The 13,950-nt window shown below is 43.0% G+C and overlaps 1 pseudogene; it reads right to left on the bottom strand.

Annotated features, from left to right (window-relative positions):
• Nucleotides 1-8,038: 8,038 nt before the first annotated feature.
• Nucleotides 8,039-13,732, bottom strand: LOC101529747 (aurora kinase A-like; annotated as a pseudogene).
• Nucleotides 13,733-13,950: the final 218 nt, after the last annotated feature.

The raw sequence follows: 13,950 nt of genomic DNA, 5'->3' as shown, positions 1-13,950 counted from the left end.
GTCACGACAGAAGATGTCATTCTGGTACCTACTGGTCCATCCCTGTATAGACATAGACCTCATGCTTTCTGTCCATTTCCTTGCATCACTGTTTGTCCTACTGGGAATGTAGAGCCAATAAGTGCTGCGTATGTTATAAGAACTCCATTTCTACTAGGCCTTATAGCAGGCAACACTGCCTTGGGCAGCGCTTGTATACAGCCTATATTGTGCTGGTTTAATTAGACATGATGATGCCTCAGAAAGGTCCATGGTCAGTCAGCTAAGTGTACCAGAGGCCACACATAATATTAGAATGCCTTTGGCATCACCATCTCCTTTCTGATTTAACCCCAGGCTCAGTGAAATCAATACAGAGGAGAAATTAGATTCTCTATGAATTGACATTGAATGGCTTTTACTCACAGAGAGGAGGGCATTTTTAACAGTCTGGGCACCAGGGAGCAGGATAGAGATTGGTACGGATTCTTCAGGGGACTGGAGAGGGTAGTAGAAGGGGATGTCGCCACAATCAAGCCCTGGGTCTGAAGACCACAACTTTAACTCGGTCTCTGCTTTCTACCCTCCTTCCTGCCTTCCGCCCCACCATTCCTGTCGTGTCACACAGTGTGTGTGCTATTGACATCTCTAACTCTCCAGTCCTCCCCACAAGTGCCACAGTTTCCCTGCAGGTGGAGCTTCACTCTGCTCCACCTTCTTTCTTTTACATTCTGCATCAGTTTTGGTTAAAGCGTTCGCTCTTGATAACAACATCTTTTGGTTTTGATCACTAGAGGAATGCTGATCTGGCTGCTAGGAGTCTCCTTCTCTGATGAAGGCAGAACGTAACAAGGAGGCATTCCATCGTGTTCCGTGGCGATATGTAAAATAGTCTTTCATTTATGTAGGCTCTAGGTGCGACAGAACTCTTTTTAACTTCCTGCTTAGTTGAATTGTATGCAGATAGTATTTAACTAGAATCATTTTTCTCTGTCTGTTCTGTAACTATGTCTGTACTGTTCGTATTCCGATGCCTCCAGTGGCTACCCACGTGTCACCACTGTGAACTGGGGCTGCGTTGACCTTCTGCCTCCCAAGCATATTCACCCAGACTTGTGGTACTTAGAGCAAACAAAAGCAACAACCAGTGCTAGAGAAGCTGTGGACCAGCAGAGACGCATGATCTCTGCTGACATGCACTTTTACCTGCTCCTTTCTTAATCTTACAGGACTTGAGCCTACCTTTGTGCCCTAGATTTTGTGAAATAATTTAGGATTCTAGATTGGACCCCGACAGCCTGTGAAGACACTCACTGTGCAATAGCAGCCATGTTAATGGAGGTTGATGTCTTGTATTGGAGTTGCAGGACAATCATTGGCTGGCTTATCGATCTTGGGAGATTCATGGCATCTCAGATTCTGAATCTTCTTATCAGGGAATCTGGGCTAATTGAGAGAGGTTCGTCATCAAGTATCAATCTGAAACTGCTTTAGCCTTGTATAAGAAATATAGCAACCTCCAACATGTAGTATTAGTGTTATAATTATATCAATTTTATTATAATTTTGACATATTATTTTGTTATTTCTACCAAATGCACAGCCTTTCTCAGCACTGGGAACTAACTGAGAATTACAAGGAAGCTCTGACCTTTAACCCTGCTGTGATGGACAGTGGATAGTTTCTCCTGGATTATTATTCTGTAAGAGCTATCAATTACCCTTCATTGCTTGAAATTGTCCATTTAAATGCCAGAGACTATCAGCCTTATAATCAATTCACAGTCTACTAAACTTAGTTCCTAAAATGGATGCTTCTATCTAATTCAGTTTCCCAGTTCCCAATAGTATGTCAAGGACATGATACCAGTTTGACAAGTGTTGCCATGAAAATGTACACATATAGAGAGGGATAGCAAGTACAACAGTGGATCGACTAGGTCTGAATGTGTGGAGAGACTGTGGGGTAATATGGAGGGACTCAGTAATTGCACCTGCCTGATGTGGGCATTTCACATGCAGTGTCCATTTGGTTGCACCTTTGTGTGTCTGGTTGAGTTCATCCCAAGCACATATGTATGCTCCAATTCCTCTAATTGACTCTGTACTAAACCCATGTTATTCAGATCAGTACAGTAGCTTGCGTGGCATCCCACATAGCTTTCCAATTGCCACCTGTTTAATTGCCCCCCCTTGGAGATTACCAGCAATGATTGGTAGATGATAGACTTGGACAAAGCCAGTTTTGAACCACTCCCCCATCTTCTCTGTGTTATGCTTCTCTTGTTGACAAGATGTTGGCAAGTGTCAGCTTGCTTTACTCTTTCACCTTTAGTCTATTCTTAGGAATTATGTTGTTTTAGGAATTCTTTTTTTTAAAGATTTTTATTTATTTTTATCACAAAGTCAGATATATGGAGAGGAAGATCTTCCATCTGATGATTCACTCTCCAAGTGACCACAGCGGCCAGTGCTGTGCCAATCTGAAGCCAGGAGCCAGGAACCTCCTCCAGGTCTCCCACATGGGTGCAGGGTGCCAAGACGCTGGGCCGTTCTCAACTGGTTTCCCAGGCCACAATCAGGGAGGTGTATGGTAAGCAGGGCTGCCATGATTAGCACCTGAGCCCATATGGGATCCTGATGTGTTCAAGGAGAGAACTTCAGCTGCTAAGCCACCGCACTGGGCCCTGTTTTAGGAATTCTTAAACAGCTCTTTGTAAAGTCAAAGATCTTTTTACAAAAGATTCCCAATGCCTTGCTCCAGCACATTGTCGTAGTTACAACACTGTAGTGCCCAGACAAGTTCAATTCAACATTTTGTGTCTCCATACTCTCAGTCTAAATGTGTTAGACATAAGCTGTGCTGGCTCAACCTTCTTTGAGTTCTGGGTAGTCACTGCTACTCCAATGTGCAACTCAAAGGTAGCATAAACATAGGGAACAAACTTCTCCAACAAACACGATCACAAACAAACACACACACATACACACAGAGAAAGAGAATTGGGAACATCTCCCAGATGTGTGACAGCTGCCTAAGCACTTAGGGAATTCTCTTCTGTTTTTTTGTCAAGCTACTAGCAAAAATTACATCTGAAGCAGAGCAGTGGGGACATAAACCGGCACATACATAGGATGCTAGAGTCACGGGGGGTGGGGGGATTGCATCAGCTTCTTGGCCCGTCCTTGACTTCTGATCCAGTTTTCTGCTAAGGAGTACCTGGAAGGCAGCAAGCAATGGGTTCAGCTTGAGTCCCTGATTAAGTTGCTAGTTTTGGGATCCATCCTGGCACAGCCCTGGCTGTTTCAATGATTCCAAATATGAGCCAGTACATAGTATAGTCTCTCTCACTCTCTTTCTCTCTCCCTCCTTGTCATCTCCCTCTCTCCCTCCCTCTCAAGTTGGATTTTCAAATTTTCCAACACAGTAAATGTTTACAAGCATTAAATATTTATAATATCTATTGTGTCAATCAGTCCCCATGCAAGACAATTAAATTTATGATAAGGAATAAGATAATCAATAACAGGCATATTTATTGTCATCTGGTCATTTAATTTGTCCTTTCACTTGTGTTATATTATTTACTGACTAAAAAATAACCGTGCAACTTGGGTTAGTTTTGCCTTAAATTACAGAGCAAGAAACTGAGTGTAAGACTGAGCAAAATCACCATCTCATATCCACACAGCCAAGAAAGTGTCCAAGAATGAATTCAAACCCACTTGTCTGGGCAAAAGCTATAGGAACCTAAAACACGGTGACATTGTTAAACCAAAGTAATAATTAATGGAGCTGATGCAATTTTTGAGAGATTTTGAGTAAATTACCTGAGAATCTATAGCTAGGTCATAGAATCCAGGTAATGTCTACTGCTAAAAGCTCTAATTTCCCATTTAACACAGCTTTTGCTAAATGAAGGTGATGGTGCCTGAAAGGATAATATTCAAAGTTCTCCAATGATGAGTGTGCCTTGTGCAAGTCAATGTAGACATTAAATGTTAGCAATAGTAATAATAATAATAATGCAAAAATAAATAAAAGTTTAAATTCATTTGTATAAACAATATTCCCTTTAGAATCTTCTTAGAAGAGAATGTTTTTTGTTGAAAGAAGCATTTTCTATTTTTTTTTTTTTCACAGAAAGCTGTTTCAGAGTAGTCCTACATTTGCAAGACAAAAATTGTAAAACAGTACAAAGGATTTCTATCCAAAGTGCTCAGGCTTGCCTCATTGCTAACATCTTAAAGCCATGTGTTGTATTTTTAATCTATAAATCGCACCCAGTTTCTCCCTCATAAAGACATCTATTTAATATATTTGTTACAATTGATGAATCACAAAAAACTTCTACTTGTGAAACGCATGCCCCCCATGCCTCCTAGGAGCAGATGGCTCTTGTCTCTTTGTCAGTTTGATTGCCTTCAGTCATGTCCTCTTTCAGTTCCACTCACTTTGTTGCAAATGATGGATTCCTTTTCAGTTGAATGATATCCATGGTGCATATACACCACATTTTTAATCCATTCACCCACCGATGGGCAATTCACTGATTATAAATTTAATTATAGTGAAAAGTGCTACAATAAACCAAAAGGGAGCCAATATCTCTTTGATATGACGAGGCCATGTGTTTTGAATATGTGTTCTGCAGTGGGGGATTGCTGAGCCACATGGAAGTTCCATTCTACTTTCCACAGTGAGTGTACTAACAGAATGCAATGCTGTTATAGAGATGGGGTGCAGCACCTGCTTGTTGGTTAATTGACAGCACAGACAGTGTGGAAAGGGAGTTTCCATGTCTCACCCTTCCCACCTTCTCTTGCACCATTTAAGTTAACTGAACGCACAAAATCAACTCTGGAGGCTCCTTGTGCTTCCGAACACCCGCACAGTCCTTCCTCTTGTGCCGTTCAAATCAATCACCAGTGTGGAAATGGCTTTGGAGGCTCCAGGCACATGGCCACTCCTGTCTCCTACTGCGCTTCTTCAATAAAACTACACGAAAACTTTGGGTTCCGGCAACTCTCTTTTGGCTTCTGGACACTAGGTTAATTAAATGCATGAAAACTTTGTCCTGTATGGAGTTCAATTTGAATGAAGGATGACAGCTTAAAAACCTCTAATTTCTGCCTCACTACATTCCTAGAGTGTAGCGGGGGAATTGCTGTCACCAAGCTTGGGGACTACGGTCTTCCTAATAGTCTATACATGTGTCTGGTGTGATAGCTCTCACACTCCACAACAGTTGTGTTATTCATTACTCATAGCAGGTTTTTATGATATTATTTCTGAGGCAACATTTGCATACATGCTGCTGTTTTATCTTTAAATTGCATTTATTCTCTAATTTGTTTATCTTTCAAAAAATAAGAGCATTTGCTTTATTTATCTTCTGTGGTTTCAAAATTGAATGTTGGGCCTGGTGGCGTGGGCTAGCGGTTAAAGTCCTCGCCTTGAACGCGGCAGGATCCCATAAGGGCGCCAATTCTAATCCCAGCGGCCCCGCTTCCCATCCACCTCCCTGCTTATGGCCTGGGAAAGCAGTTGAGGACGGCCCAAAGCCTTGGGACTCTGCATCTGTGTGGGAGACCTACAAGAAGTTCCTGGTTCCCAGCTTTGGATCGGCATAGCACCGGCCGTTGCACGCACTTGGGGAGTGAATCATCGGATGGAAGATCTTCCTGTCTGTCTGTCCTCCTCTGTATATCTGACTTTGCGATAAAATAAATAAATCTTTAAAAAATTTAATGTTATTTACTGCTTTTCATATATATATATCTTCTAATTTTTGGTTTTGTTTTCCTTCTTTTTCTAAGTCCTTGAGGTTAATAAGATAACTAGCTTGCTTATTTTTCTCAGAATTTTTTGGCTGTTCTACACATTTTGGGGTTCTGTACAAGTTTAGGATTTATTTCTCAATATATAATGGCTGCTTTTGGTGTTTTGAATCCAAAAATTTCTTTAAGTAGTACAGCTATTTTAAGATTATTAATTTTTTCAACCATTACGTTGCTTATTTGAAATTTTCCTTTTTTAAGTGCTTAGTACTGTATTTTTTAAAGATTTGTTCATATTTTATTGGAAAGGCACAGCAGATTTACAGAGTAAGAAAAGATAATGATCTTCTGTCTGCTTGTTGAATCCCCAAATGAATACAATGGTCAGAGCTGAACTAAAGTAAAGCCAGAAGCCTGGAGCTTCTTCCTGGTCTCCCACAAGCAGGGAGCTGGATGGGAAGCAGAGCTGCAGGGGGTAGGAGCTGAGTCGATCCAAAGGCAGGAGCCCAGAACCTCTTCTGCATCTCCCGTGTGGGTGCAGGGTCCTGAGGCTTCAGGCCATCCTCTGTTGCTTTCCCAGGCCATAAGCAGGGAGCTACATGAGAAGTGGAACAGCTGGGACACAGACTGAATCTCATATGGATACCAGCATGGCGGCCAAGACTCTGAGAAGTGGACCCACATGCTGAGAACATCAGCTTATGTATCCCGGGGCTGCTAGAATAAACCACTATGGAATAAAGACACAGGAACAGCAGCAGTTTTGTTGTTGTTGTTGTTTGTTTTTTTAATCTTATGGCTTTTGAGAGTGGAATGCTAAAGCCCAAGTGCTGGCAGAGCCATGCTGTCACCTACAGGAAAACAGCTGACACCTCCTAGAACCTGCTGTGTCTCTTGAGCTGCCTTGGATGTGGCAGATTCACCACCATACACTGCCGCTTAACATAGTCTTCCACTCTGCACCTGTGAGCCCTTTGCTCTTTTGTTGAGGAGCTCAATTGTTGGATTTAAGCCTACGCTAAATTGCTAAATTGAAGGCAGTTTCAACTCAAGACATTCAATGACACTGAGAGAAATCTATCTTATGTTGTGGGGGGTACAGAAATGGTAAAGCAAGTTCTACAAGGATGCCATTGACAACATTGCAGTGGGTCTTCTTATCAAGAGTCTTAGGTTAAACAAACAATTGGCAAGCTGAACTCGGAAGCAGCACTGGGACATAATGAACTGGTTCCCGGGTTGGCACTCTTAACCACTATTTCCCAAGCAAAAGTTAACAATAGGCAAGAACATACTTTGAAATAAGTGCAGATTAAGCAAAAATAATAAATTTGTGAAAATGACCAAATGAAGAATGTAAGATTCTCCTTTGATTTGTTACTGACTACAGAAGCAGTGACTAGTTACAGGAAATAGGTTTGCCTCTATGTACTAAAGAGCTATTTAAGAGCATATTTTGTTGACCAGTCATTTTTCTTTTTTAAAGATTTATTTATTTTCATTGGAAAGGCAGATTTACAAAGGAGAGACAGAGAAAAGAAAGATATTTGATCTGCTGGTTCACTGCACAAATGACCGCAAAAGCTGGAGCTGTTGCAAAGGAATCTGGAGACTCCTCCAGGTCTCCCGTGCAGGTACAGTGTCTTTTTTTTTCTAATATTTATTTATTTTATTACAAAGTCAGATATACAGAGAGGAGGAGAGACAGAGAGGAAGATCTTCCATCCAGTGATTCACTCCCCAAGTGATTCACTCCCCAAGTGAGCCGCAACGGTCGGTGCGTGCTGATCCGAAGCCAGGAGCCAGGAACCTCCTCCAGGTCTCCCACATGGGTGCAGGGTCCCAAAGCATTGGGCCATCCTCGACTGCTTTCCCAGGCCACAAGCAGGGAGCTGGATGGGAAGTGGAGCTGCTGGGATTAGAACCGGCGCCCATATGGGATCCCGGGGCGTTCAAGGTGAGGACTTTAGCCACGAGGCCATGCCGCCGGGCCTGGATACAGTGTCTTGAATCACTGGGCCGTCCTCTACTGCTTTCCCAGACCACATGCAGGGAGCTGGAAGGAAAGTGGAGCAGCTGGGACATGAACTGGCATCCATATGGGATCCCAGCAAGAATTAAGCAGTCCTGCAGGCCATCATGCACTGTGCAGCTATGTAACCTATTAAGTCAGGGTAAGCGGTCACCTGGCTTTACCAGCAGACACCAAATTTGTCTGCCATCGGAACACCTTGTATGGCACAGGCTCTGGCGATGGTGCTCAAAACTCAGGTCCGGATCAAGAAGTCAGTAGCCATCCCACAGCCCTGTGGCGGCTTTGACCCCTGAATGGCATGTCTTCTGAAGCAGAGCTTCCTAAGTGAGAGGCTGTGGCACCGCTGGTCCAATCGCAGGCGTTTTCAATGGTGTTCAGCAGGAGAAAGGTCTGTAGCATCTTCCTGGCACACAGGCTATGCAGCAGCCCTGGATCAACTGTCCCTGTGTTGTGTGGTCGATTGTTGCTAGAAGGCTCTTTGGGCAGCTGGAGGGCTTGGGTTGACTTGCCTGAGACCCTTGGGTGCCCAAGCACTTGTGATAATAAAGCGTCTGTGAATGGGGCTGGGCTTCAACAGTCTGGAAATGAGGTCCCTCGCTCCCTTGGTTCCAAAGTTATAGAATGTGAATTCAAACTGTGATACTTCTCTGTAGGTTTCATGGTATCTGTTGGCCTCCGAGGCTCCAGAGGTCTGCTTTTTCCTCATGCATGTGGCCTTCCGTAATCTAGGGGGCAGATAGTCCAGCATCTCACACAGGTCGTCCTCCAGCATGACGACACATGCATGGACCACCCAAAGTCAGCTCTCCAGTAGCAGCATCTCAGGTTTAGTATCTTCATGAATAACTCTCTTCGCGTGACCGTACGACAGGGCATTTGCCAGTTGGTGATATAGAGAGCAGTTCTCTGCTCAACAATCTTGGAAAGCCTCTGGAACTGTCCTATGACAATCCCAAGAGGCTCATACTCTAGGATGCCACATGAGTGGCATCACAGAAATAGCCTTAGAGTCAGAGAATATTACCTGCCACAGATGTGACTGGATCTCTACTTCCCTCTTGAGCTGATGGTCCACGCCAGCTTTCTCCAGCTGGGTTTTAAACAATGCATTCAGGTCCAGGATAAACTCCCTTTGTTTCTCTCTTGCCAAATAACCATTACCAAATTGCCTCTTGCCCAGCTGGCGAATGATGTCAAAATCATCCAAGTTCCACTGCCTTTTGTAAGGTTTCTTATTTTTTGCTGGTTTGCTAACAGGCCCTTTTCAGGATTCGTTTTGGGGGCCGGAGACTGGGGCTGTGCTCACTTGGTGATTTGGAGACAGGGAAAGACCACAGCAGTCAATGCACAGACTTCTGAGGACCGCAAGCTTCTGCGCATGGGCAGGGACCTGATGGGGGAGTTTGAAGAGCACAAGATGCCCTAAGCTATTCCTCCTCTTGCAGTCAGGGATGCTGAGCTAGCGGGACACATTAGGGCCATCACCAACATCGTAGCCTTAATAAGTCCCGACATGCAGTTTCTCCTGGCTCTCTCCATGATGCTGGTAGACTCCTCCCCAGCTGTCTTCAGGCAGTGGTGAACCATCTTTGAATTCCTTGAAAGGAATCAAAGAAATAAATCTGGACGTAATCTCTGTGTGTGACTGCCTTCATATTTGATCCCTAAAACATAACCTTCATTAAAATAATTTACAAGTGTTCCTTTTGCCTCCTATTGAAAACCAATTTGAATAGCATTAGAACAGATTTTGTCTTCTGTGGAATTCTCCTACAAATCTGTAAGAATCTCATGTACTTCTCAGCCTTTAGTAGACTTATTAAGCACTTTCCACTTCCCTGGAAGTCGGTCTATCTAGCTTCTGTATTTAGGAAAGCAAGTTTGGTAAGCAAAATGTTAAAACACGAATATCATAGATGACACATTTCTTACACACTGTTTATGTTTTGTTGTGATGGTATCTAACTTAGCTTTCTATTTGCATCTGTTCTGTGAAAAGAGATAGCTCTTTCTGCTCTGGCATCCTTATTTCAGGGATCACCCCCATGTCATCATAATCCTACTCTTTCTGCTCTTTTCTGTGTTTTATATGGGCTGAGGTTTTTATCAACTTGAGATTTTCATGTCAAAGCCATTTATCTGCTGGAAGACTTCTGTGTTGATTTGCTTTCTGTAAAGTGAACTGGCATTTTATCATTAAGAAATCCTACTTCCCTTCCTCGGTCATTTTCTTAGTCAACTTATTCTAATTGTCTGTGGGATGCTTAATTTACTCCCTTCAACTATATAGGTTTATATTCATGAATATTTAGCCAATATTTTATTTTTAGTGTTACTTTTCTTGCATCTTGATTCTGAAATTGTGTAATTTTTATAAATTCTTGAGTGCCTTATGAGTTTTCCATGATTCAACACTTTGTAAATAGCCATGGCCTGCATAATAGCATTTTGGTCAAGAATCTATTGAATGTACAAAGCGGCCTGAACAAATATTTTACCTAATACTGTTGGAGTTATCATAGTTCAAGTGCCCACAGCATTGTCCCTACAACTGTGGGGAACACTGTTCTCTTCTCACAGTGTGTCCCCTCCTTCATTCCTTTGTTAGGCATCACGTGGCTATATTAGGACATTAGGACATGGAAAAGGGGCATTGTCTGCACAGAGAGAAGGTCTCAGAGGGGACCAGGGTGCAGAGGCTTTAGATATTTGAAGTTCTCTGAGGGGTAAAGATGAAGTTTAGATTGTTTGAGAATAAGCAGTAGGGTAGGCAATGAGAGGGGAGTGCACTGACAGATGTGACATGTGTCAAGGAAATTTGGTAAACTCTTCATGATGATTCACTCAAATTACTGGATAAAGAACTGAGGCTGTTGCAGATAGTCAAAGACTTAGTCAATCGCCTGAGTGGAGAAGGCAGGAGCTGATAAGCAATGAAGAGACTGGGGAGATCGCGTCTCGGCCTTTTGGCTAAGATCCAGTGTAGACTGGGAGATAGGAATGGGTATAAGACATTGGACTTCAGAACCTGCTACATCTGTAAGGAGCTCAGGACAGATCACAATCATTTAATCCATAGACATGACAGAGATGAGTTTAATTTTATTTCTTAACTGAGAGAAAAAGGAGAGAGAGAAAGAACATCCCTACCTGCTGGTTCTTTCACCTAAAGGCTTGAAAGAGGCCACTGTAGAAAATAGTCCAATATGGGGAGTCAGGAATGCATTAGGGTATCCCACGTGGGTAACAGGGACCTGACCAGCCATGCCAGACTTCTAACTCACCAGGGTTTGTGTCTGTAGTAAGCAAGCATGAGGAGCCTGAGCCAGGAACTGAATCCCAGAAGTTCTATGTGGGACAGGGGTGTCCTCGCCACCATTCTAACTGCTGTACCAAACACCAGTCTCTGAGGGAGGAACTCATTAAATAACAAGAAGGGTAGCTTTTGAGAGAAGAAAGGCTGCCAGGGGCTTCATTTTTTGTCAGGGTGGAGAAGAAACAGCCAGCCTCTTCCCACTGAACTGCCGGAGAATGATGCAGAATCCGAGTCATGGAAGATTGCTGGAAAAAGCTCCAGCAATCAAGAACATGTAAATGAATGTACTTCGTTAAAAACCACTATGGCCCTTGAATCTGAGCAAATTGTATAAATCTGTACCTGCAGGAAGTAGCAGCCTGTATATAGAACCCAGGCTTCCACTATTGGGGTTCTCAGCTCCAGTTATAAAGCAAAGCCTCTCTCAGACACACCTGAGGTAGGAAGATACCTTTAATCATATCTCAGAGAAGATTCCAACAGGGCAGCAAACATCTATCTGGCTGAAATTTCACATAATTGCATTCCCAATGAGATCTAAATACATGCTTCAAAAATATGTTTAATATGCAAGAATCTTTGTTGTTACTTAGGGAATCAGAGTATTATTGCCTTTCTGTATGCCAAAATGCACAAACCCCACCCACCCATTAGACAAAGCTCCGTGATAATGTGCTTTCCACTGGAGTGGGTAGAGCCCCTCTGAAGTGGAGACAGGCCTTTTGTCCTCTGTCATTTATGTGAATTTGTCACAGGTAGTTAAACTGGATTTGACTGTTGCACTACACATTTCTGCCCTGCTTTACGTGCCGTGTCATTCTATGACTTCGTGCTAATGCTGAATTTCCTTGCTCATCTGCACTTTGCTCGAATATCGGCTGCTCTCTGTATTAGAAGGAGCCCATTACTAATAGAATGGATAACTCTCACCTCTTCTCTCTCCCCAGGCCTTCTTTTGCAACTTCCTTCCTTCGATTCACGATATCCCACCCATCCCTCTGGCTTGGTGCCTTCTAATTTAGATGTTCGGCTCCTCAGCCTTACCACCAGATAAGCCCATTTGTTTTCCTCATCTTCCATGCCAATCAGAGGTGCCAGCAGTCAAGTAAGAAGTTGGTGCTCATGTGTGTAGGGCTACCCTATTCACTACCATAGGGAGTCCAATCTCACAGTACAGTTTTTGTGTTTATTGCTGATGTCAGGGGATTTCTGAATTTCCAGGAACACCTCATTAAAATAAACACATTGCCCATTCATTAGTCATTACAACATTCCAAACAGGTTTACTCTGTAGAAGTAGAGCTGTTCGGTAGATTCAAGTTGCAAGGTAGCACACAGTGAATTACAGACTTTTTGTTTTTTAATTCTTTAGCTTTCATGATACAGGTCCTTAGGCTCAGGGACAGTCCTCCCACACTCCCAGCTATTCCACTTTTGGGAATAAATTCAATGTAAATGAATTTTGCAAATGAGAAGGGGATCTGTAATTCTATATTAATAGCAACACAATTTGTGATAGCAAAGAAAAGGAAGCAAAACAAATGCCCATCAAAACAGCAGCAGATAAAGAAAATGGTACATCCAGTCCTTGGAATACTACTCAGCCACCAAGAAGACGAAACAAAATGATACCAGATAGGGACCATTGTGCTCAGTGAAATAAACCAATCCCGAAAGGGCAAATATCATAGGCAACCTTCATGAAAAATAAAAGATCAGTAAATATATATCAATATCTATCTATCTATCTATCTATCTATCTAATCTGTATAATGGAAGCAATTATAACATGATTTGGAGATAGATTTCAGTATGCGTCATTACTTTGGAATAAAAGATGAACTTTCATTGCAACTGTTAAATGTGTATTGATACTAGAGTATTAGACTTCATACCATTCTCTATGCAATCTCAGGATACACTTAAATAGAAGAGTGATGGACTTGTGACTCTTGTTGAGCGGTGGGGAGGGTAGATGGCATTATTTAAAGTGATCTTTTGGATATTCCTGTTTCGTAATAATATTTTAAAAACTTGAAGACACTGTTACAGTCTTGCAGAGACCATGATGAGTCCATAAATCCAGGTAACGTGAAGGCAGCACTGATGTGCCCCATCACAGTCATGGGTGGTGTGACAGGGCCCAGAGATCCCAGCCCGTCTCAGTTCCCAGCTTCTCCTGTTCACCTCTGCTCACTGTCCTCCACACTGTCCTCTCTGCCCTTCTCAGGCATCCTGTAACTGCCTCACTTGATCAGAGTACTGGAAAATTCATTCAGTGAAATGAAGAGATGGCCCTGGTTTTCTGACTGCTTGTCTGTACCTAGGGTTGTACTGAGGGAATTCAAGGGACTCATTAGTGCTGCTAGGCCAAAGGTGAGCATTCTGGGCACTGATACAAATAGTGTCTTCCAGCCAAGGCTCATTTCCAAAAATTGTGCTTAACAGAGGTAATGGCTGTCTCATGCCTACCTTGTTCTCATGAACTGTTCCTGACCACCCAAACGAGAGGTGTATGTCTCAGGATCTCTTGACATGTTCCAGGAGGGTTTTATCACACCCTGACCTCCATAGGTTTCTGTGTTGGGGGAGTCTGGCCTTGCAAAAGGTGTCTCAAACATGCTTCAAGTTTAAAAATAGTTATCTAAAGACCTGGTGTGGTAGCCTAGTGACTAAAGTCCTTGCCATGCAAGAGCCAGGATCCCATTTGGGCACTGGTTCCAATCTTGGCTGCTCTACTTCCCATTCAACTTGCTGCTTGTGGTCTGGGAAAACAGTAGAGGATGGTCCAAAGCCTTGGGACCTTACACCTGCATGAGAGACCCAGAAGAAGCTCCTG

This window comes from Ochotona princeps, chromosome 5, assembly GCF_030435755.1.
Source record: "Ochotona princeps isolate mOchPri1 chromosome 5, mOchPri1.hap1, whole genome shotgun sequence".
In the NCBI taxonomy this organism is placed as follows: Eukaryota; Metazoa; Chordata; class Mammalia; order Lagomorpha; family Ochotonidae; genus Ochotona; species Ochotona princeps.
The sequence above is the reverse complement of the archived record's forward strand: the minus strand, read 5'-3'. Positions and strand labels throughout refer to the sequence as shown.